At 36.6% G+C, this 12,381-nt stretch overlaps 1 long non-coding RNA gene across 1 annotated transcript in view; it reads left to right on the top strand.

Annotated features, from left to right (window-relative positions):
- The first annotated feature begins 9,315 nt into the window (after window positions 1-9,315).
- The window catches only part of LOC149629989 (uncharacterized), a 36,227-nt gene continuing 33,161 nt past the window's right edge, over window positions 9,316-12,381 (top strand). The window contains exon 1 of the long non-coding RNA XR_016374435.1: window positions 9,316-9,456. This is a non-coding gene — a long non-coding RNA (uncharacterized LOC149629989). The remainder of the gene's footprint in view (window positions 9,457-12,381) is intronic.

Raw genomic sequence — 12,381 nt, 5'->3', positions numbered from 1 at the left:
TTTGACGGAGTTTAGAGAGGCCGAAGACTCCGTTGTTTCATTAGAGATGACCATGGGTCATTGAAATCCTGGAATATACATTGAGTTTTGTAATTGACCGCCAAAAAATGCCTCGAAATTAAAAATATTTTAGCCCGGGAAGGCAATTTGATTTCAGTGGAAAACAACAGTTCTTGGGTTTACGAGAATTGCAAAATTGCGCGATAAATTTGTGTTTAAAAGATAATTGTTCAAATGAAGAGTGGACTTGTTTGTAACTCAATAATATTCTGAAGAAATATCCCTATTGACATTGACAAATAGCTTTTGAGATTAAGAATAATTTGGTAGAATATTTTGAAGGAATCATTTGGGGAATCTGGGAATTTATTGCTAACCCTGAACAAGTTGTTTCCAGAACTGAACTGAACTTTTCCATGATCAAGTTCTACCTTTTGAATTTCGTTGTCGTCAATTGAGATTAAAGATAAGAATCTATTTGAAAATGAACTCTAGCATTTCGACGTCCGTCTCTCGATTGTTGCACTTTGAATGAGTTTGGGCGCCTTCCTTGACCCTGCCGAGAAGGAACGACCACCTGCAATTCGAAAAAGATTGAAATGGGCGCAATTTATAAAATACAAAACCATAATTCAAGAAATAACTCTCGAATTTGATGAAGTTACCTGGAAAGACTGTTTCTTTTTGGGAGATTCGAGGGGCGTTTCACTCCGCCGTTCCGTGGAGCGGACCACCTACTCTAAGCTCGTGTCTTCATTCGCTGCTTTTTGACTTTCCCGAATGACGAGTGCCACTTCCCCATCAACCAGCTCCCAAATCCTGAAAATTTTCAATTTAACCACTTTAGTCAAGAATCGGCACCAATGGTCGTGGTCCATATTGAAGTAACACCGCCCCCCTACTGCAGTCGCTTAAACCTAGCGCTATTTTTGGAGGTGCAATGCTGCCAGACCTTTGGCCTACCATTTTTTTGGACTGGTTTTCGTCGGCTACTATTCATTCCGTTTTTAGACACCTGAGCATGCGCAAAGGTTAATGTTTGTTTATGGAAATTTTGGTAGGATTGCACTATATCTATTTACATGAAATAACGGTCTTACCTGACTAATTAGACCATGGGGAGTTCAAATAAAATAGTTAAAAAAATATTGGCCCGCCGCAAGTATTTTTAATTTTTTCGAAAATTTCAAAATTGCATGTTTTTAACCGTAAATCCTGTATACCGTATTCCGCAGTCTTGTAAAAAACGTAATTAATAGCCGATAATTTGGAAAAGGCGCATTATTTTGGCTGAAGGAACTTAATTTTAAAACTCATATATAGGAAAAGGGGCATATTTTTGGTGAAGGCACTAAATTCAAAAACCGATATCTTGGAAAGGGGACCTTACATAATAGACTTATGGTTTTATTATTTAACATAAAAACACATTTGTTTCAATGTTTTCGTCTATCAATACCCTTTTCTATATCGATGGTGATATTGCAATGGTCAAATCACAAGTTTGATAAAAAGCAAGCCTCTATTGCAGAATAGCCTAACCTAACCAGACCCTACCCAAGCGAAAGCTAAGCCTAAATCTTTGCGGAAATGGGTTATGGTAAAAAAGGGTAAAAACTGTGCGCGAGTGGGCCATAAAAATTGAGTGGAATTGAGCTATGGTTCTCTAAAATTGTGCGGAAATTGGCCTTCTCGTGAAATTCTATAAAACAGAAACGAAACCAGTGTTCCATTATTCCTAAACTCGAGATTCTATAACAACTCTTTATTATTTAATCTGAAGTTCTACAAAACAAATATCCTATTTTTAACTTATAAAAGGAATTTTCAACTTTTCGCTCGACTCCCCGCGATACGCGCAATTTATTTAAGAACTCGAAACTGCATCACTTACCATTTTGATGTCTTTGACTTGTTGGACCTAGTTCCTAATCGCACCTCGATGAGCACCGTTCTGACGCTCGCCTCTCCCGAGCAACGCTTTTATTAATCAAAGTTGCGACACACGATTGTAATCCAATGAAACCAAGGTGACCCGTTTTATCTTCCTCACGTGATAACGGATTAAGTCACGCCATTTCTTTCTCGAATCCGCATAACTTGCCCCGAATTGATTAACCTATCTTTCCCTCTCTCTGTAATAAATCTACCTTGATAAGTTCTTTTTATCGGAGATTAGAGCAGCGACTGACTCCATTGTTTGTCGCGGTAAGATCACACTTGGAACTGATCGTTTTGAACCCTCCTTCGAAGCGATGGTTACGGCCTCGTCATGGGTTTCAGCAGAAGTAAGATGAAACTAGAAGTACTGAGCTAACCAAATTATTCCCTTGGCGAAAGTGAATATTCTTGATAACACACCAACGGTTGGCCCTCTGGTAACGGTTTCTGAATTTTCCATCCAAAACGAGAGACGCTCGCGGCGGTAGACGGCCGAACTAGAAAAAAGCACTCGCGTCCGTGTTCCGCGGCTTTAGGTTGATTGGAAGGGGGTGGGAAATTTTTCTGGAACTCAACCAATATTTTTCTCTCTAGTGTAGGCGCGATTGAAGCGGCATAAAATCCTCAAATTTGTTCACTAGTGCCAGGATCTACTACCAATGATCTTTACTTCTAGTCTCATCTTACTTCTGGTTTTCAGTTGTCAGTGTCAACGCGGCTTCCTGGTGTTATCATTCGAAACCCTTCACCTTCCCAAAGTGAAGAGTGCCATTCTTCCCAAGAATTAACCAGATACGAAATATTATTGAGTTTAATTCCACTTATCAATTTTGAAGATAAGACAGGTAGTCAACGGAAACAACAAACCACTCGAAAGACGCGTACCTTTTACATTAGCTTAGCCAGGATATGAAGAGTCTCCCGCCCCCCTCCATTTGGCACGTTTAAGTTAATGCCAATTAAAAGTTAATGTCGCCCCCCCCCCGACCCCTCCCAAAATATGGTTTCAATTACTACCCAGGAACAAATGACTCGAGGAGGAATTCTGGAGAAGTTTGAGCACACAAATTAAACATTAATAGCTTCGTTTGGCCAAATTAATAAAACCTTTGCAAGTAGCTAATTGCGGACACTCGAAACTACACTCCTTGATCCATCCTTTATCAACATTAAATGATAAATTAATCGACATGATTTCTACAGATTTCTTGTCCGCGATTCAATACTAATGCTACAATAGCAACGAGGAACCCAAACCTAAAGGTTTTCATGGTTTTATTACCGTTAAAAATCCTTTAAACAAGATGGCCCCGGCCAGATTAGAACCCCATCGTTTTGTAAGGCTCCATCTATCGAGAACATTGTGTCATCTTTGTTAATAAGGATAAGTAACCCTTAACCCCAATCTAGTTTAATTCACCAATGACTCCCTATCGCTTTCAAAATTACCAATGAAAGAAATTCTTCACTCGACGCCTTTAACAGTGCTAAAATGATTCCCCGTAACCTCATAGTGATCCTATATAGAAAAACAGAAAGTTTTAGTGATCACCTCCTCGATGAGTTACCCTCAACAGTGTTGAACGGATCACGCACTGAAAGTTGAAGTTCACTTATCGCATCTTATAAATTTTGAAGAAGCGTTTGAAAGAGAAAGGATTCGGTAAAACACCCAACTAGAGTTCTTGCACTGCGTAAATTCCAAAGTTTTTGCTAGCTGTTGTTTATGTAATCACACCTAGCTTTGCGATGGTGTTTTGTGTGTATGTGTGCTGGCCCCGGACACACGAAAAACCGATTAAGGCAAGATCCATAACCACCTTAGAAATCGTAATGTGAAAGAATTGCGAAAGGAAATACATTAGTTCTATGGTAGGAGTTAAAGTCAATTTTCTGACTTCGGGTGGACGTAAAACAAGTTGGTCTGGACCATTGTTGAGAAAAGATCCTCTTCCGGCTCTTGGAAATATTGCGATAGAAATTAGATTGGTATCTTCAAAGTATTTACCCGGTTAGATTGCGGTAACCCTCGAGTTTAAGGTTAATTTGATTGACGCCAGTAACGAAGCCGATTTCTTGGAAAGCGTATATATTGAAATACTTACTTTGTAGACCGGTTTGTTGGGTTGGCGCCGGGGGATGGGGAATGCGGGCACGGTAGCTAGAATGAGAGATTCATTTTGATACGGAAAGGGCACCGTGTGTAAAGGCTGGGTCGCTGTTATTAATTTATAGTTGTCCTTGAAAACATCTGATCCTCCAATCTATATATAAATCAAAGTCCTGACTGACTGACTGATAATCAACGCCCAGCCCAAACCGCTTGCCCTAGAAGGCTGAAAATTTGCAGGAACGTTACTCATACGTAGTAGGCGCGTACTAAGAAAGATTTTTTCAATCCGAAGCCATTTTAAAAAATGGCGCCCAGAAATGTAAAAAAATCTTCTCTACGCAACAAAGTCCGCGCGTTTCAACCGATTTCGCAAATATTTAGTACACTGGTTTCCTTTAACCTATAGACCGTCTGAATGGTCTTACATTAGCGCATACGAAACTAACACGCCCTCCCCACCCCCAACCACACCTAGCTAATACGTAAAACGTTTTCCTGACTTGTCTTTCAATAGTTGAGTTAAGCAAAGAGGGGGAGTAGGGGTACGTTCAGTAACGATTGATGGACTCGATACGTCACAGTGACGTAAAAGGTTGTTGAACGGAAAAGGGACATTTTGAAGTTAGCGCTGTTTTCGAAAATGGAGTTGGGGAAACGTCTTGTCTTACTGGCCCTCAAAACGTTACGAAACGCAAATGGCCCTTTTCAATTATTAACGAGCTTGCGAATAATGAATTTGTTTAAGAAAATTATGTCCATTTGAATGGTAGAAGTAGTTAATACAATTACTGTATTAATTAATTTTTTAAGTCCCGAGCCAACTTTTGGTCTGTCAAGATTTCAAAAGTCAAGATGGTTTCTTTGATGGGTAAGCGCTGAGCATCATGACGTCCAAACCGGAAACGCGGAAAAAGCGTACAGTAGGGAAAATCCGACATCGCTTAGTAAGCGCTGTCATCAAAGAGGGCTACTGAACGTACCCTCTGGGTAAATTAACTGATCCCTGGGGCTTGACCATGAAGTCAAGCTAGTAAAACTTTCGGAAAAATGTAATGGTCAAAATTTTCAATCACCCCCTTTGTTTTTTTTTAAAATTATGGACAGTCTGGGACATCAACTTCCTCTGGTCCAAAACCAGTTAATTAATTGCTTGGACTAGTTTTTTAATTCAAAAAGAGGGGGTTACTGGTCTTCGGGACCAGTTTATTATTTGCAAATCTATAGGAGAACAAAGGCGGGGACCAGTCCGGAGACCAGTTTATTATTTAGGACACTAGGGGGGTCACTGGTCCCAAGGACTTGTTTAAAAAATATCCTTATTTCCCAGACTGATTATGGAACATTTCGAAATTTTATTGTTCCAGTGTCCTTTGCTTATTTCCGGCCCCGGAAAACGACATGAATCGAGAAGAGTCGTCTGCTTCGAGTTCTTCAAATTGGTTCCTTAAAGAAAATATAGAACTATCGTTAAACTTTTCCAGCGCGTGACTCGATGAGTGGCGAACTGCCGATGTGGAATTGTTGGTAGGATTGCACTTTACGTGACCCACCCAACTAACAATGGTTTCTAGTTAATTGGACCATGAGGAGTCCGAAAAAAATAGTTAAAAAATTATTTGGCCGCCGCAAGTTGGTCAAAAAAATTTTTGAAAATTTTAAAATCCATGCACTTACCGCCATTGAAGCCGCTTAACGCATTCTGCACTCAATCTTGCAAAATAAGCCGAGGAGGTCTGTGAAAAATTGCCGGACTCGCGCCGGAGTTTTATAGCTATGGATTTTTTTAAGCTTACGGAAACATTTATTTCTGATAAAAGGAGGGAAATATAAATGCGAGAAAAACTGAAATGTTTTGGGAAAATCGTTGAATTTTTTGGGAATTCAATAATTGATAACGGTAAATTTTGAAAAAAACTGTCAAATTATTCGGGATTTTTTTTAATTCACTCAACATTATTTTTGGGAAAATGTGTCAAATCCTTGGTAAATATGATTTTTTGTAAAAAAAAAATTTAAATAAAAGGCGTAGAGAAAAGGTGTCAAAATATAGGGAAATTAGCAAATGTCAACGTCAATATTTCAGAAAAGGAGTCTAGTTTTTTTGCAACTATATTTTGGGAAAGGCGACAAATTATTGAGAAAGAACCAAATGTCAACATCAATATTTTGGAAAAGGCGTCAATTTATTTCAACAATATTTCGGAAAAGGCGGCAAATTATTGGGCAGTTAGCAAATGTCAACATCAATATATATGAGGCGTCAATTTATTTCAACTTTATTTTGGAAAAGGCGTCAATTTATTTCAACTATATTTTGTAAAAGGCGTCAATTTATTTCAACTATATTTTGGAAAAGGCGTCAATTTATTTCAACTATATTTTGGAAAAGGCGTCAATTTATTTCAACTATATTTTGGAAAAGGCGTCAATTTATTTCAACTATATTTTGGAAAAGGCGTCAATTTATTTCAACTATATTTTGGAAAAGGCGTCAATTTATTTCAACTATATTTTGGAAAAGGCGTCAATTTATTTCAACTATATTTTGGAAAAGGCGTCAATTTATTTCAACTATATTTTGGAAAAGGCGTCAATTTATTTCAACTATATTTTGGAAAAGGCGTCAATTTATTTCAACTATATTTTGGAAAAGGCGTCAATTTATTTCAACTATATTTTGAAAAAGGCGTCAATTTATTTCAACTATATTTTGGTCAATTTATTTCAACTATATTTTGGTCAATTTATTTCAACTATATTTTGGTCAATTTATTTCAACTATATTTTGGTCAATTTATTTCAACTATATTTTGGAAAAGGCGTCAATTTATTTCAACTATATTTTGGAAAAGGCGTCAATTTATTTCAACTATATTTTGAAAAAGGCGTCAATTTATTTCAACTATATTTTGGTCAATTTATTTCAACTATATTTTGGTCAATTTATTTCAACTATATTTTGGTCAATTTATTTCAACTATATTTTGGTCAATTTATTTCAACTATATTTTGGTCAATTTATTTCAACTATATTTTGGAAAAGGCGTCAATTTATTTCAACTATATTTTGGTCAATTTATTTCAACTATATTTTGGTCAATTTATTTCAACTATATTTCGGAAAAGGCGTCAATTTATTTCAACTATATTTTGGAAAAGGCGTCAATTTATTTCAACTATATTTTGGAAAAGGCGTCAATTTATTTCAACTATATTTTGGAAAAGGCGTCAATTTATTTCAACTATATTTTGGTCAATTTATTTCAACTATATTTTGGTCAATTTATTTCAACTATATTTTGGTCAATTTATTTCAACTATATTTTGGTCAATTTATTTCAACTATATTTTGGAAAAGGCGTCAATTTATTTCAACTATATTTTGGTCAATTTATTTCAACTATATTTTGGTCAATTTATTTCAACTATATTTTGGTCAATTTATTTCAACTATATTTTGGTCAATTTATTTCAACTATATTTTGGAAAAGGCGTCAATTTATTTCAACTATATTTTGGTTAATTTATTTCAACTATATTTTGGTCAATTTATTTCAACTATATTTTGGTCAATTTATTTCAACTATATTTTGGTCAATTTATTTCAACTATATTTTGGAAAAGGCGTCAATTTATTTCAACTATATTTTGGAAAAGGCGTCAATTTATTTCAACTATATTTTGGAAAAGGCGTCAATTTATTTCAACTATATTTTGGAAAAGGCGTCAATTTATTTCAACTATATTTTGAAAAAGGCGTCAATTTAATTCAACTATATTTTGGTCAATTTATTTCAACTATATTTTGGTCAATTTATTTCAACTATATTTTGGTCAATTTATTTCAACTATATTTTGGTCAATTTATTTCAACTATATTTTGGAAAAGGCGTCAATTTATTTCAACTATATTTTGGTCAATTTATTTCAACTATATTTTGGTCAATTTATTTCAACTATATTTCGGAAAAGGCGTCAATTTATTTCAACTATATTTTGGAAAAGGCGTCAATTTATTTCAACTATATTTTGGAAAAGGCGTCAATTTATTTCAACTATAGTTTGGAAAAGGCGTCAATTTATTTCAATTATATTTTGAAAAAGGCGTCAATTTATTTCAATATTTTGAAAAAGGCGTCAATTTATTTCAATATTTTGGTAAAGGCGTCTAGTTATTTCAGCAATATTTTGGAAAAGGCGACAAACTATTGGTCAATTATCAAACGTCAACATCAATATTTTGGAAGTCATTGCAACTATATTTTGGAAAGAGTGCCTATTTTTCGGCAATTTAATAAATGTAAACACCTTTTCCAAAATATCGTCCTTTACATTTACCAAATTCGGGAATAATTTGATGCCTTTTCCAAAGTATCGTCCTTCACATTTATCAAATTCCCGAATAATTTGGCACCTTTTCCAAAATATCGTCATTCACATTTATCAAATTCCCAATTAATTTGATACCTTTTCCAAAATATCGTCATGCACATTTATCAAATTCCCAAATAATTTGACACCTTTTCCAAAATATCATCCTTCACATTTATCAAACACCCAAATAATTTGACACCTTTTCCAAAATAACGTCCTCCAGATTTATCAAATTCAGATTAATTTGACACCTTTTCCAAAATATCATCCTTCACATTTATCAAACAACCAAATAATTTGACACCTTTTACAAAATAACGTCCTCCAGATTTATCAAATTCAGATTAATTTGACACCTTTTTCTATGATATCGTCCTTCACATTTATCAAATTCCCGAATAATTTGACACCTTTTCCAAAATATTGTCCTTCAGATTTATCAAATTCAAGAATAATTTGACGGCATTTACCAAAATTTACCGTTATCATTTATCGAATTCCCCAAAAATTCAACGATTTTTCCAAAACATAGCAGTTTTTCTCGCATTATATTTCCGTCCATTTATCAGAAATGAACAGTTTCAGTAAGCTTAAAAAATCCATAGCTATATCTCCGGCGCGAGTACGTAAATGTTTCCGGCGCGAGTACGTCAATTTTTCACATTCCCCCCCGGCTTATTTTGCAAGATTGAGTGCAGAATGCGTTAAGCGGATAGCGGCTTCAATGAGGGTAAGTGAGTGGATTTTGAAATTTTCAAAAAATTTTTTAACCAACTTGCGGCGGCCAAATAATTTTTTAACTATTTTTTTCGGACTCCCCACAGTCTAATTAACTAGAAACCATTGTTAGTTGGGTGGGTCACGTAAAGTGCAATCCTACCGAATTGTTCTAGTATTTGTGTTTCGACGAAGAGTAAAATGTGGGAGCTAGCGCGCAGTGCTCGCGTTGCGTCAACAATCGGCAATTGGCATTTGCGTGAATAGAAGAGGAAAACAGGCGATGATCTATGAAGGAAGATAGTAAGGGGGTAAGCCTTGGTTTATTTCAATTTGGGGAACACTATTTTGCAACGAGGCGGGCTAAGATTAATTTGATGGTGAAATCAAAGTACGAGAACGGTCGCCCGTCCATTCCTGGACCACTTAACTTAATTAAAATTAGCGTTACTTCTACATCAATGCAAAGCCCTAAACCCTCGATTGCTTACCCCAAGAAGGTGAACGCTGGTTTCGCCAAGGGTGATGCGAAATCTGAGAGAAATCGGCCAGCGCGCTAACTGTGGAACGGCCGAGGTTGGGTGGGAGGCCAAGAATAGGGGGAGGGATAGTCGGACTCAATTGTATTTAGTCAAGAAGGGCTGCGGAGGAACCGATTACAATTGAGTCCGATTATTCCCCCCCCCCCTATTTCTGGTGTCCCACCCAACCTGAGCCGTTCCACAGTTAGCGCGCGGGCCGATTTCTCTCAGATTTCGCATTCCTTCCAACCCCCACCATCATCCTTGGTTTCGCTATCAGAGTGAGGGACGTGACCCTTAAGAAAGGAAAATGGAACAACTGCAGTGTAGAGGGCACTTGTCCATATTCGTGTTCTGTTCAGCTCCCTCAAAATAGCTTGAAACCAATGAAATATTTTATGAAAAACTAAAAAATAATGTTTTTAAAGTAAATGGTTTTTTTCGAATGGCACTATTATCTTAACCTAACCCCCATGGTTCACCACTATCCGGGAAGAGCCCATGTTCATAGAAAAAATGCTTCAAAATTAATTAGGTTGAAAATAGTTTCGTTAAAGGCCGACTTCCAGCATCGAAAAGGGTTCTAGCGAACTGAAAATCGAGCATCGAGACTAACAATGGAGTAGGGACCGTGCCGATTTTCGAATCCCCGCTGGGGTTAAAATGGAAGGGTTCTCGCTAACTGAGAGCCGTGCAATGTGGTTGGTTCTAGCGAACTGAAGATACGCGATAGAGAATTTCCTTCAGGGGGAAAGCAAAAATTCGAGAGGAAATAAATTGAAAAGGATTACTATTGTTCATCTTCAGTTCGCTAGAACCTCCACATTACACGGCTGTCAGTTAGCCAGAACCCTTCCATATTTTGACCCAGCGAGGCTTCGGCACGGTCGCTCCATTGTTGGACTCGATTCTCGGTTTTCAGTTCGCTAGAAGCCTTTTCGATGCTGGAAGTCGGCCTTTAAACGAACTATTTTGGTGGAAAAAGAAACATGATAAGTAGGCCTAATTCTTTCAAGTAATTTATGTTGCCTTTAAAACTGAAAATTATAATATCTGTTACTTCACCCAAATGATTTTGACCACTTATCTTTTAATTTTCAAGGCTTTGTTACCAAAGACACTTTTTTTATTAATTGGTAGAATAGGTCCGTCCCATGCCAAGTTAAGATTAGGTTAGGCGCAAGGACCTTGGGTTTAAAATTGACAGAATTAAAATTATAATTTCACCAAAAATTAAACTTAAAAATAACATTGGAAATAATTAATTCTACGATAATTCAAAAAGTCCTGGAATATTTTGGAAAATCCCAGGAAACTAAAGGGATAGTAGCAGAGATCTGCACGGGCGAGCCCGGCCCGGGATTTAGCATTTTGAAAAAGTCCGCAACCCGAGTATATAGTTTGTTTTCCGACCCGGCCCGTTACATGCATTGACCAAGCGCGACCCGGCCCGACCGATTGCAAGAATTGACCAGCCACCTTGCTATTTTTTTTACATATCATCAATGAGTTGCATTCCTATTTGCTTTAGCGTTGAAAAGCCAGACCCGACCGGCCCGATAAATTTTTCAATTTTGGAAAGCCTGGTCTCTGGATAATAGCGCTCAATTTTATAAAAATCATTAAAAGGTTTCAAATAATTGAAAATATTAAACATTGAGAAACTACGCCTAGTTAGGTTTGATCAATTCTTATTTGAAACAAAATTTAAAGTTTCGATTTTTGCTCTCCTAAATCTTTCAATCAAATTTAATCGTTACAAAAAATATATATTTTAATTTTCATAGAAAAAACTCTTAAATTCATGAGAAAAAGACGAATAAATTTCGCAAATAATCTGATTCTTTCGTTCTTGAAAATGCCCATTAAGTTCGCTGGACATTATTTAGAATGAACGGAAAATTAATTCTTCGTTGCATTTGCGAATTAAAAAAGGTTAATGAATTATTTACAAAGTTGAAATATTTGGCGAAAAAGTTAATTCGAAATGATTGAGTTATTTGGTCCGGAATTATCGCGAAACCTTAAACGGGAAGTTCTTGAAAAAGTTCACCAAGACTCGCGACACAAATTAATAAAATGTTGAAAACTCATTTAAATATTTTAAAATCCGTAAATGGTTTTAATTGTTCGTGAATCTCGTCACTAATTCTTGAAATTGTTCGAAATAAATGAAGGCTAATAAATTGGTAATGGCGTCAAATTGTTAAATCCCGAACAGAGGAAATGGATAACGGAAGTTGGTGACTCACTGGAAGGCAGTCCAATGATGAGGGAGGTCAAAGTTCGTTCGTGGTTAAAGTGTAGAAGAGGGAAGACTCTTTTAAGGACACCGTTTAGTCGGGGGAAGAAGGTGGTGTCCAGTTGTCGGGACAGTGGTCGAATTGGCCGATAACAATTCCAGATGAAGGGAAAGTGAAAGGAACCACGAGAAAGAACTGCGAGAAAATTCTCAAAGGGAGAATGAACTGTCCACTTAAATCTAAAAAGATTTAATAATGGTCGTCTGTCCATTTTCCCTTGACCACAATGTCCTTGTTCACCAAACAGAGCCTATCTCCTCAGTAGAAGAGGGAGGGGGTTAGGTTTGGATTAAGGTAAATATTGGGTTTAGGTATAATTATGAGGTTAGGTTAGATGAGGGGTAAGGTTGGTTTGGTTTAGGATTAAGGTTGGTGGGTTATAAGAGGTTTCCCCTTCCCCGAGGTCAGGCTT

Source organism: Phalangium opilio, unplaced genomic scaffold (genome assembly GCF_054372755.1).
Source record: "Phalangium opilio isolate 3A_F unplaced genomic scaffold, DU_Popi_V2 ptg000105l_1, whole genome shotgun sequence".
NCBI classification, from domain to species: domain Eukaryota; kingdom Metazoa; phylum Arthropoda; class Arachnida; order Opiliones; family Phalangiidae; genus Phalangium; species Phalangium opilio.
This window is presented reverse-complemented; position numbering and strand designations above follow the sequence as displayed.